At 47.0% G+C, this 10,627-nt stretch overlaps 1 pseudogene; it reads right to left on the bottom strand.

Moving 5' to 3' along the window:
* LOC110338506 overlaps window positions 1–8,064 on the bottom strand; it is a 34,634-nt pseudogene extending 26,570 nt beyond the window's left edge.
* Between the last annotated feature and the right edge of the window lie 2,563 nt (window positions 8,065–10,627).

Here is a 10,627-nt window from a genome sequence, read left to right as displayed (position 1 = left end):
TGTGGTTGCTGGGACTTGAACTCAGGACCTTTGGAAGAGCTGTCAGTGCTCTTACCCACTGAGCCATCTCGCCAGCCCGTGACTGAGCTTTTAATGCACAGGATGGAATTCTCATTTACTAGGAACTAGGCTGTGGGTGCTGTTTTCTCCCTGGAGCTCTGCTGTAATCTCACCTCTGCCCAGTCCAAGGAGAGGAGCTTCTTGGGCCTAGCGGAGGGTCGATGGGCAGTGGTGTTTGCTCCTTGGAAACTCATGTCTCTGCATCCACAGGACTCGAATTGCACTGCAGTGTTTGTGAGTCACTGAGAACATGTTGAGGGATACGGTAAAGAGCGTGGAGAGGTTCTGAAGGGCTGTGTTACTAAAGCATAGCACACATGGCTGTGACCCAGCACTCGGGTCAAAGCTAGAGGATGGCTGCGCATTTGTGTGGTCAGCCAGAACTACACGGGTGACCCAGTCTCAAAGGCAAAGCTAAAGGTCACTAAGGAAAGTGCACTGTTCACTTGTCTCTCTGTGACTGTGGGACATGAACACAGTGACATGGGTATGGTAAACACAATGTCCATTATCGAATTGCCTTGTTAACTTCCGTGAGCTCTGTGTCGCTCTCTGTTCTCTTGGCTGAGGGCACCTTAGCACTCTCAGTAATTAGAGCTGGAAAGCTCAGCAGAAAGTGTCATTTAGCTGAAGCCGTGTGTGTGTGTGTGTGTGTGTGTGTGTGTGCGTGTGTGCGTGCGTGTGCGTGTGCGTGTGTGTGTGTGGTGTGGTGTGGTGTGCCGGTGTCACACCAGTCTGATGGGAGATAACCAAAACTCAGGAGCCAAGCAGACTCCAAGAAGTTACCTTTCTTTAGATCCAGTTTCCTTGTTCTCTGTAACTTGCTTCATTGTGATGAAGAAACTCTGGCTAACCGGTTTTGTTTGTTTGAAGTAGTCTTACTTTGTAGCCCAGACTGGCTGCTGTTTAACATGTCAGTCCTCCTTCCTGCCTGCTGTAAACCAGAATTTTATATAAGGATTGCTGTATCAGATTCAGTTATCCCTCGTGGCTGTCTTATTCAGAGAGACTCCTGAGTAAATGCTGCGGGTGCTGCCGTAGATGGCGTTTCCTCCCTTGCCTGCTCAGCCTGGAGGCTCCTCTGACAGGGAAATGCTCTGGAGTCTTGGGGTTTTTTTCTTCTTTAAATGCTTAGCCACCATCTGGGCTTTTTTTTTTTTTTCGAGACAGGGTTTCTCTGTATAGCCCTGGCAGTCCTGGAACTCACTCTGTAGACCAGGTTGGCTTCGAATTCAGAAATCTGCCTGCCTCTGCCTCCCAAGTGCTGGGATTAGAGGCGTGTGCCACCACACCCAGCAAGCTTCAGTTTCATTTTTTTGCGGTGGGGATTCTGTGATCTTCCCGATCTACCTCGTCTACCTGGCAAGTGCTGAAAATTTAACCATATGCTACCATACTATCTTTTGAAATTATTTTGATTTTTAAAAATTATGATTTATTTTAAGGTTATGCCAGTGCCTTTCATATTTACAAGAGGAAAAATGATATTTCTATGAGTTCTTTAGTATTTTTAAAAATAAATACATATTTTATAACTTTATATGTACATATATTTTGATAGCAACACATGCATGCTTGATGCCAAAGGAGGTCAGAAGAGGGAGTCGTCCTCTGAAGCTGGAGTTAGAAACAGCTATGAGCTGCCATGTGGCTGCTGGCAGTGAACCTTGGTCCTCTGGAGGAGTGACCAGAACTCTTAACCTCTGAGCCTCTCTCCAGTCTTTTAAGTACATGTTTTTATGTCATGTCTTTTATATTGTAGATGCCCAAGTGCTGCACCATCTCCATTCATCCTGTGGGTCCTGGGGATTGAACTCAGTTGTCAGGCTTGGGTCAGGTTCTTTATCCACTTGGCCATCTCAGCCAACATTTGTTTGATTTGAAACAAAGTCTTACTATATAGCCCTGCCTGGCTACAGCTCAGTTTGCCTATCCAGTTATTTATATGGAGCATTTATGTTTGTTTTGGGACAAGGTCTCACTCCGTAGCCAGACTAGCTTCAAGTATGCCATCTTCCTACCTCCTGAGGCCTCCTCAGTCCGGTTGATAGACATGTGCCAGCACAGCCTGCCACAAGACTGTAGTCACGAGGCTAAGGAAGCTGAGTGTGCTAGGAATCCCAGTATGTGGGAAATGAAGGTGGTGGGTGTTGAATGCCTATCTAGCCTAAACTAGAGAAAGAGGAGGGGGGGAGGCAGGCAGGCAGGCAGGGACAGTGTCCCCAGATAGCAGTAAACCTCACGTGTAGAGTAGCTGCTGTGCTTTCTGTAAAGCCTCTGGTCTAGCATTTCCTCAGTAGATAGCTCTGCAGATGTGGGGGAGGGGTTGCTGCTGAAGCCCAGTGCTTGGCATTTAGCTATGAAGGTGCGTATTTCCAGGATGGAGACTTTTTTTTGCTGTAGAATCTTCTCTGTAAAGATAGGAAAAGTAGCTTGGCTGATAGGATTTACCTAGGTGCACACACAAGGCCTGGGTTCAGTCCCCAGCAACACACACACACACACACACACACACACACACACACACACCACGAGATCTCTACAGACACACATGTGTTCCAGGCACCTGTATCCTCAGACCCATGGTCATGCCCAGCCTTTCTAGAGCTACTGGGTGGCTTTGTTTTCATTTTTCTGATGTTGTTGTCTCAGGATTGGCAGTGGTGAGGTGGTGGTTGGCTGCTTTATTGGTTTGTTTTGTGATAACAGAGTACTGTCCCCTTAAACGAACATGGAACTCAGTTTCCAAGGTCATAAAGCTCCTGAGTAGCCCATGTCCCAGGAAGACCTATCCATCCAATTTGTTGTGGAGCCCTGACTTGGGGTCCTTTTAGACTCTCAAGAGGGGTGGGCACCTTTGTCTTTCTTCAACAGCTGCTTCATGGAATGTCCAAAGGAGGGACACCCTAGCTAGGAGCCCTAGATGTTACTCCTTTGTATCTCCCTGTAGTGCAGCAGTACAGTGTTCTGTGTGTAGCCGGGAGCCCTGCCTGGCTCTCAGCCAATTAGGCTTGTCTGCCCAAGGCAGTCAAGCCTCACTTGTAGTCTTGGCTAACCATATTTTCTTAGAAGTTCAGAACAGAACTGCTGACATTTTTGTGTTAACAGATATTGCCTTGTTACAGGGTGTGTGTGAGAGAGAGAGAGGAGGGGAAGATTGACTGTAAATTTGCACCTTTCTCCCCTTGAGTCTTGGTCTTTAGTGAGACTGACATTTCTAAGACACTACATGTCACCCACTGTTTTCTTGACCTACAGTAAGCTGCGCCAGGCCCCCAGTGGAGAAACAGCATTGCTGTGTGATTTCAATGTCAAAGCTGGCAGTCTTTGTGGGTTTTTTGTTTGTTTGTTTGTTTTCTTTCTTTGTTTTTGCTTTTTGAGACAGGGCTTTCTCTGTGTAGCCCTGGCTGTCCTGGAACTCACTCTGTAGACCAGGCTGGACTCAGAAATTTGCCTGCCTCTGCCTCTGCCTCTCAAGTGCTGGGATTAAAAGGATGCTCATGTGCTGGCAGTCTTTTGTTTTAATACCTTGTTACTAACTGCCTAGATTGGCCCTGAACTCCTGGGGTTCAGCAATCTTCTGGAGGGCCTGTGCACAGGTATTTTTTTGTTTGTTTCTTTTTAGGTTATGCATAGATGTGTGTCTTGGTGTGGATTTGTTTTGAGCTTGAGGAGGTTGGAATAAAGTGTCAGATATGTTGAGCTAGAGTTAAAGGCTGTGAGCTGCTCTGTGGATGCTGGGAGAGAACTCTCTCCTCCTTAACTGCTGAGCATCTCCCCAGGCCACCCTGTTTAACTTAGTGTCTCATACTCACAGTGTAGCCCAGGCTTGCCTTAGGCTCGGCAGCAAGCCTCTTGTCTCACTGATCTCATGGCTGGGATGGTAGGTGTGAGCCACTTTTAAAAGAGGGATCACCTTAGTTGGGCATGGGGGTACACACCTTTGGTCCCAGCACTCTAGAGGCAGAGGATCTCTCAGTTCAAGGCCAGCCTGGTCTACAGAGCAAGTTCTAGGAAAGCCAGGGCTACACAGCGAAACCTTGTCTCCAAAAATAAAATAAAATAAATTCACAGGTCTTAATAAAATTAAAGAGACGGTACCATTGAGTGCGTATTGGAGACGGTCCACAGGAGAGAGCACATGCAGTCATCTATGGCTCCATCTAGCACCTGACGGTCAGGTAGAGATGTCTCCTTTTGGTTTACACATCTAAACAAAAGCCAGATGAGAAGAAGCCTGGCTGCTGAAGCCTTTGTGTGGCCATGCCCATCCTTTGCAACAGTTCCTGACTGATGCCACTCCTCCTGGGACCACGGTTCATTCTATGTGGAGAGCACTCAAGCTGTGCGGTTTCTGGTCACTGTTTGAACCTGAGACCTAAGCAGTCTCTGAGCCTCTGTGTATTTTATAATTAAGGATCCCAGAAGAAAAGTATTAAATCAGGCAGCATGGACGGGGTGTGCCTGTAAGCCAGAGGGCAGCCTCATGTGTGGCTGCTGTCTTTTGGAGACAGCCCTTTACTGAGTGTGGGCTGACAGGCCGGCCGGCAGGTCCAGGGATCCACACTACCTGTGACTGACATTACCAGCACATAGTACTACATCTGGCCTTTTATAGTAATGTTGTCATGTGTTTGCTGTAGATGCATGTGTCTATGCATGTCTCTCTATATGCATATTTGCGTAAGAGTGCACAAGTGTTTGTGGATGGGTGTCTGTGCATGTACATAATAACACATTCTAACAGAGGCCCTGGTTTATGTTGGGAATCTACGTTCACTGATCTCCCACCTTACTTTTTGAGGCAGCTCTCTGAGTTCACATCTTAGCGCCTTGAGTATTCTGACTCTTCTAAGACTGGACTTGCAGGAGAGCTGCCATGCCTGGGAAGCAGTTGCGTGGGTTAGGGAATTCAAATGGTGGTCCTCTTGCTTGCTCATCAGGTCCTATAGCTGCTGATCACCTCCCCAGCCCCTACCAGCTTTTTGTATGTGGGTTCTGGGGCTCATTCAAACTCAGGTTTCTGTCCTTAGAAAGTAAGCCCCTTCCTGATAGACTGACTGTCCAGGGAACACTGGCTTTGAAAGAGAATGGCCATTTTATCCTTGTTCTCTAGGAAACATTGGGAGCAGATTTACCTCCTTCCTTCCCTCCTGATTTTGAAACAAAGTCTCAGGATGTAGCTGGGGTGGTCTGGAACCTGCTGTAGTAGACTAGGCTGGCTTCAGACTTGCCTCAACTTCCTGAGAGCTGCTATCACAAGTTTGTAACACTGAACTGGCCATGTTTGTCCTTTAAAAATTACAGCCGGGCAGTGGTGGCACACACCTTTAATCCCAGCACTTGGGAGGCAGAGGCAGGCAGATTTCTGGGTTCAAGACCAGCCTGGTCTACAGAGTGAGTTCCAAGATAAGTCAGAGCTACACAGAGAAACCCTGTCTTGAAAAAACCAAAGGGGGGGAAATTTTTCAATGAAAGTGGCCACATGTTTCCTTTTGATAGGAAAGCAGTCTCTCCTAGGTGTGGGCCTAGCCTTCCTCTCCATGTGTGTTCTTCGGCTTCTATGAGTGAGCATGGCCACCTGACATAGAGCTTAAGGAATGATTTTGCCTAGGACATTTGCCAAGTTATAAAGGCAGGCTGTTGGTCACAGGGTGGTTTTTTTTTTTTTTTACAATTCCTCTTGTAAAAACATTTAAAGTGTGTGTGCGCTCACACGTGCGTGCGTGCGTGCATGGGAGTTGTGAATGTGCGAATGTACACAAGGACAGCCAGCGGGAGGGAATGGATTTCCTTGTGTTATGTGAGTTCCAGGAGTCAAGCTGACTTCATCTGGCTTTTGCAGTATGTTACCCAGGGAACCATTTCCCCCACCTCACAGTTCTCTGTGCTGAGTGACACGAGACAGTATTAGTATTATTCATATGTGTATGAATTTCCACAATTACTTGTAGAGAAACTCTAGTACAGTACAACTGCTTGCCTAACAGTTTTTTTTTTTTCTTTTCTTTTTTTGTTTGAACTTAGGGGCAGAGGCCTGGCCTCCAGGGGTTTGTCTTAAATATGTTGGGGGAGACCAGTTTGGACATGTGAACATGGTGATGGTGAGATCACTAGAGCCCCAAGAGATTGCAGACGTCAGNGTTCAGATGTGCAGTCCCAGCAGAGCAGGCATGTACCAGGGACAGTGGCGGATGTGCACTGCTACTGGACTCTACTATGGAGGTGAGTATGTCCTCATGCCAGCACCTTGTAAGCTCCGTGGCTTTCCTCATGAAGCCATTGAGTACAGTGCTGCAACGGTGGCCTTTCTAGCTGTGCAGGTAAATGCCTTGACGTTTTTTATGTTAGAAATGTAAGCTTTAGTGGCCTGTGTGAGGTGTGCTTGCATTGTAAACGGTCGTTTCCTGGGTGCTGGGCTCAGTGGGTGGGCCATAGGTGCTGTCAGAAGCCAGGCTGCAGACTTGTCATGAGCAACCCTGGACATGAAGTTGTGGAGATGAAGCACAGAATGTGACTGTCTCCCAACTGCCAGTACCTCTTCCCTCCCATTACTGCCTCACTTTTTTTTTTTTTTAAGAATTATTAATTTTATGTATATGAGTACACTGTAGCTGTCTTCAGACACCAGAAGGAGGGTGTCAGATCCCATTACAGATGGTTGTGAGCCACCATGTGGTTGCTGGGAATTGAACTCAGGACCTCTGGAAGAGCAGCCATTGCCATCTCTCCAGCCCTTTGCCTCACTTTTTAAACAGTGCCACACCTCTGCATTCTGCAAGTTTCACTGGGCCTGCTGACCTCATTGTCATGGGGCACTAGCGGCTTGCCCTCCGGGTTGTCTGCACAGGATCTGTGCAGGCCCCTCTGTGGCCAGGGCCTGTTTCAGAGCTCGAACTCCTTGTTTTAACTGATTATGGGTCTTTCTTTCTTTCTTTCTTTCTTTCTTTCTTTCTTTCTTTCTTTCTTTCTTTCTTTCTTGATTGATTTATTTATTTATTTATTTATTTATTTATTTATTTATTTATTATATGTACGTACACTGTAGCTGTCTTCAGATACCCCAAAAGAGGGCATCCGATCTCATTACAGATAGTTGTGACCCACCATGTGGTTGCTGGGATTTGAACTCAGGACCTCTGGAAGAGCAGTCAGTGCTCTTAACCGCCGAGCCATCTCTCCAGCCCCTCTTTTCTTTCCTTTCCTTTCCTTTCCTTTCCTTTCCTTTCCTTTCCTTTCCTTTCCTTTCCTTTCCTTTCCTTTCTCCTTCCTTCCTTCCTTCCTTCCTTCCTTCCTTCCTTCCTTCCTTCCTTCCTTCCTTCCATTTATTTTTCTTGTATAAAAACTCTTATGTGGTAGCCACAGCTGGAGCCAGATCCTGGTGTGGGTTTTCACTAGATGATCAGTGAATTCCTGATAAGGAGACTTGGTGAAGACAGTCTCTTTGCAGAGGACTGGGGTCAGGTAGCTGTCAGTCTTGGAGATCGCATCAAAAGTGGCTTTGACAAAGTTACCCAGGGTGACAGAGCAGCCTCTGGCTGAAGTGTAGCAGTCATCTATACCAGCCATCATCAGCTTCTTGGGCACAGGAGCAGAGACAATGCCAGTGCCTCTGGGGGCAGCGATGAGATGCACCAGCACAGAGCCACAGTGGCCTGTCACCTTGCATGGAACAGTGTGGGGCTCACCACTCTTGTTCCACCAGTAGCCTCTCTGCACAGGGACGATGGAAAGCTTGGCCAAGATGATGGCCCCTCGGGTGGCAGTGGCAACCTCCTTGGAGCACTTAAGGACCCAGGGAAAAGTCAATGATCTCAGACTCCATAATGGGCAGGGAGAACAGGTAGATCTCCTCCAAGGACTTGATCTTCATGTCCTTAACCAGGCGGCCCAGCTTGGTGACAGAGATCCACTCCTTGTCTTCAGCTTTACCTCCACGAGCCCCTCGGCCTCTTAAATTCTGGGCCTCTCGGGCCCTCCCGCTGCACTGGTGTCATCCGCCATTTGGTGTTTTCCCAAAGAAGAAGCAGCTAAATTTTTCTATTAAAAAAAAAAAAAAAAGCTTCCTACAAACAACCTCCCTTGATAACTGTGCCAACCCTGGACTGGTCATTTGTCTTCTCCTTAGTCACAAGCCAGTTCCTGTTGTTCCCACTATGTCCTGTGCCCTCCAGGGAGTTCTTAACTGGTCCTGGAAGTAATGTTCTCATATTCAGCCCATAAACCAGATATTTTTGCAGTCTGAAAGATTTCATAGTGGAAAGAGTGTTTTACAGTGCTTACATAACATCACTGCTCTGCCTGGGCCTCCTGTCTTGGAGTCAGTTTCCTGACAGCCTGGCCGTCCCCACCTCAATCTCTGTGTCCTGACTCCCTTCTGTCTTCACTGTCTGAAGCCTTTCTTTCCAGCATACTTCTGCTCTCCTCCTCATGGCTTAACACCATCACTGCCCATCGTTTCCTCCCCTCTTCCTACTCTTCTTCCTGCCCAAGAAAATCCTGCTTCCTTGCGGTCCCTCTCTTAAGTCATTTTGTGGATGGTGTTTGTCCGAATGCTTGTACACCACCAACATGCATTGCCTTCAGAGACCAGAAAGGGCGCTGGCTGGATCCCTGGGACTGAGTTACGGATTGATTTTATGAGCCCCAGCTCCAGCACCCTCCCCTTTGAGACAGGTGTGATGTAGCCCAGGCTATTCTGAGTTCACTGTGGAGCTAAGAGTCACCAGTGACCTTCTGCCTCCAACTCACAAGGGCTCTGGTTACAAGCGCATGGCAGCACCACCTCTGGCTCAGCTTCGGTTTTCATTTCTCCTTTCCCTTCCTGCTCCCTTTCTTTTCCTTTCCCTGCACTGGGGATAAAGCCCAAGGTAGTGAGCCACATCCTCTGCTCTTCACAAACCTCTCTCTGTAGTTAGGTTGTGTGTGTGTGTGGCGGGGGGCATACTACCTACACATGAAATTAAGTATTTTTTAAAAAGAGTTTAGTACCAGCCTGGGTTATATGCAAAGTTGTAATATATATGTAGCTTAGACTATTAGAACTCTGCATATAACCCAATATTTTTTAAAAATACTTAATTTCATGTGTAGGTATGTATCCCTCTGTGTGTGTGTGTGTGTGTGTGTACACCATGTGAATGTAAGAGCCCTTGGAGGTTAGAAAGAGGGATCAGATCCCCTGGAACTGGAGTTACTGATGGTTGTGGACTTCAGTGTGGATGCTGAGAGCTAAACCCAAACCCTCTGCAGCGGCAATGTATACACTTCACCACCGAGCCGTCTCCCCAACTCCAGCACTAACTCAGATCCTCCTGCCTCCGACCACCAAGGGCTAGGATTACCAGATGTGTTCCCCATGCCTTCCTCAGTAAAGTTTTTATTATCTCTTTTTAAATTTTGTTTTGTTTTGAAACAGGATTTCTCAGTGAAGCCCAGGCTGGTCTGGACCTCTCGGTATTTATAGCTCAGGCTGGCCTTGGCTTACAGTAATCCTCTCTGCTTGTACCTTCAGGCGCTACAGTGAGAGGTGTGTCATCACCCTGGCTGTATGCTGGGTTCTTGTTTTATTTTGTTCTTGCACTGCTCACACATACACTGCAGCTTAGTAGTAAAGTTTTAAAAATGAACATCATTGTTTTGAGATGAGAAAAAATTGATGTAAGTGTATATACAAGTATATTTAAGATACACTTGTCTTGTTCCTCTGACAAAGCAGCTTGAGGGAGGAACGGTGTGTTTTCCTTAATATTCAGAAGGTGAGGTTGGTCATGGCAGGATTAATGTGTGGGCCACCAGCCTAGGCTTCTGTTTACATGTTAACTCCTCTTTAGAACATCTGTCTTTTTGAGTCAATGCGACTGCTCAGTGTACAAAGAGCCTGCGGTGGTGAGTTGATTTCTGTACCCAGAGTCCACATTTGTGAAGGAAGGACCAGCTCCTCTAAGGAGTCCTGTGACTGCCACATGCATACTGGGGTACTGTGGCATGAGTATGTACTGTGGCATGTGTGCATCACACGCATACATTAAGTATAGTTATTTTAGTTCTTTTTGGAAAAAATACCCTTTCGTTTATTTGGTTGGTTTTTGTGACATGGTCCTCGTACATAGCCTTGGCTGTCCTGGAACTCATTCTGTAGACCAGACTGGCCTTGAACTCACAGAGATCCATCTGCCTTTTCTCTTCTGAATGCTGGAATTAAAGATGTTTACTCTCCTACCCCACCTGCACCTTAAATATCTATTTATTTATTTATTTTTATGTGCATGAGTGTTGTACCTGCACTGCATGTGTGCCTGGTACTCCGAGAGGACAGGAGAGGGCATCAGATCTCCATGGAACTGGAGGTACAGGTGGCTGTGAGCTGCCATGTGGGTGCTGGGGACCACGCCCAGTGCTTTAACCTCTAAGCTGTCCCTTCACCATAAAGCTCCCTTTAGTGCTCTCTAGACGTCTTCCCTTAAGTTGCTCAGTACTCAGGAGCAACCCTTGAAAACATTTTTGTTTTGGAAGAGATACCACCACGCCCGGCACAGTGGGGATTCTTTTTTTTTTTTTTTTTTTT

The sequence above is a fragment of the Mus pahari genome, chromosome 21 (assembly GCF_900095145.1).
Source record: "Mus pahari chromosome 21, PAHARI_EIJ_v1.1, whole genome shotgun sequence".
Taxonomy (NCBI): Eukaryota; Metazoa; Chordata; class Mammalia; order Rodentia; family Muridae; genus Mus; species Mus pahari.
Note: the sequence above shows the minus strand (reverse complement) of the source record. Positions and strands in the feature narration are given on the sequence as shown.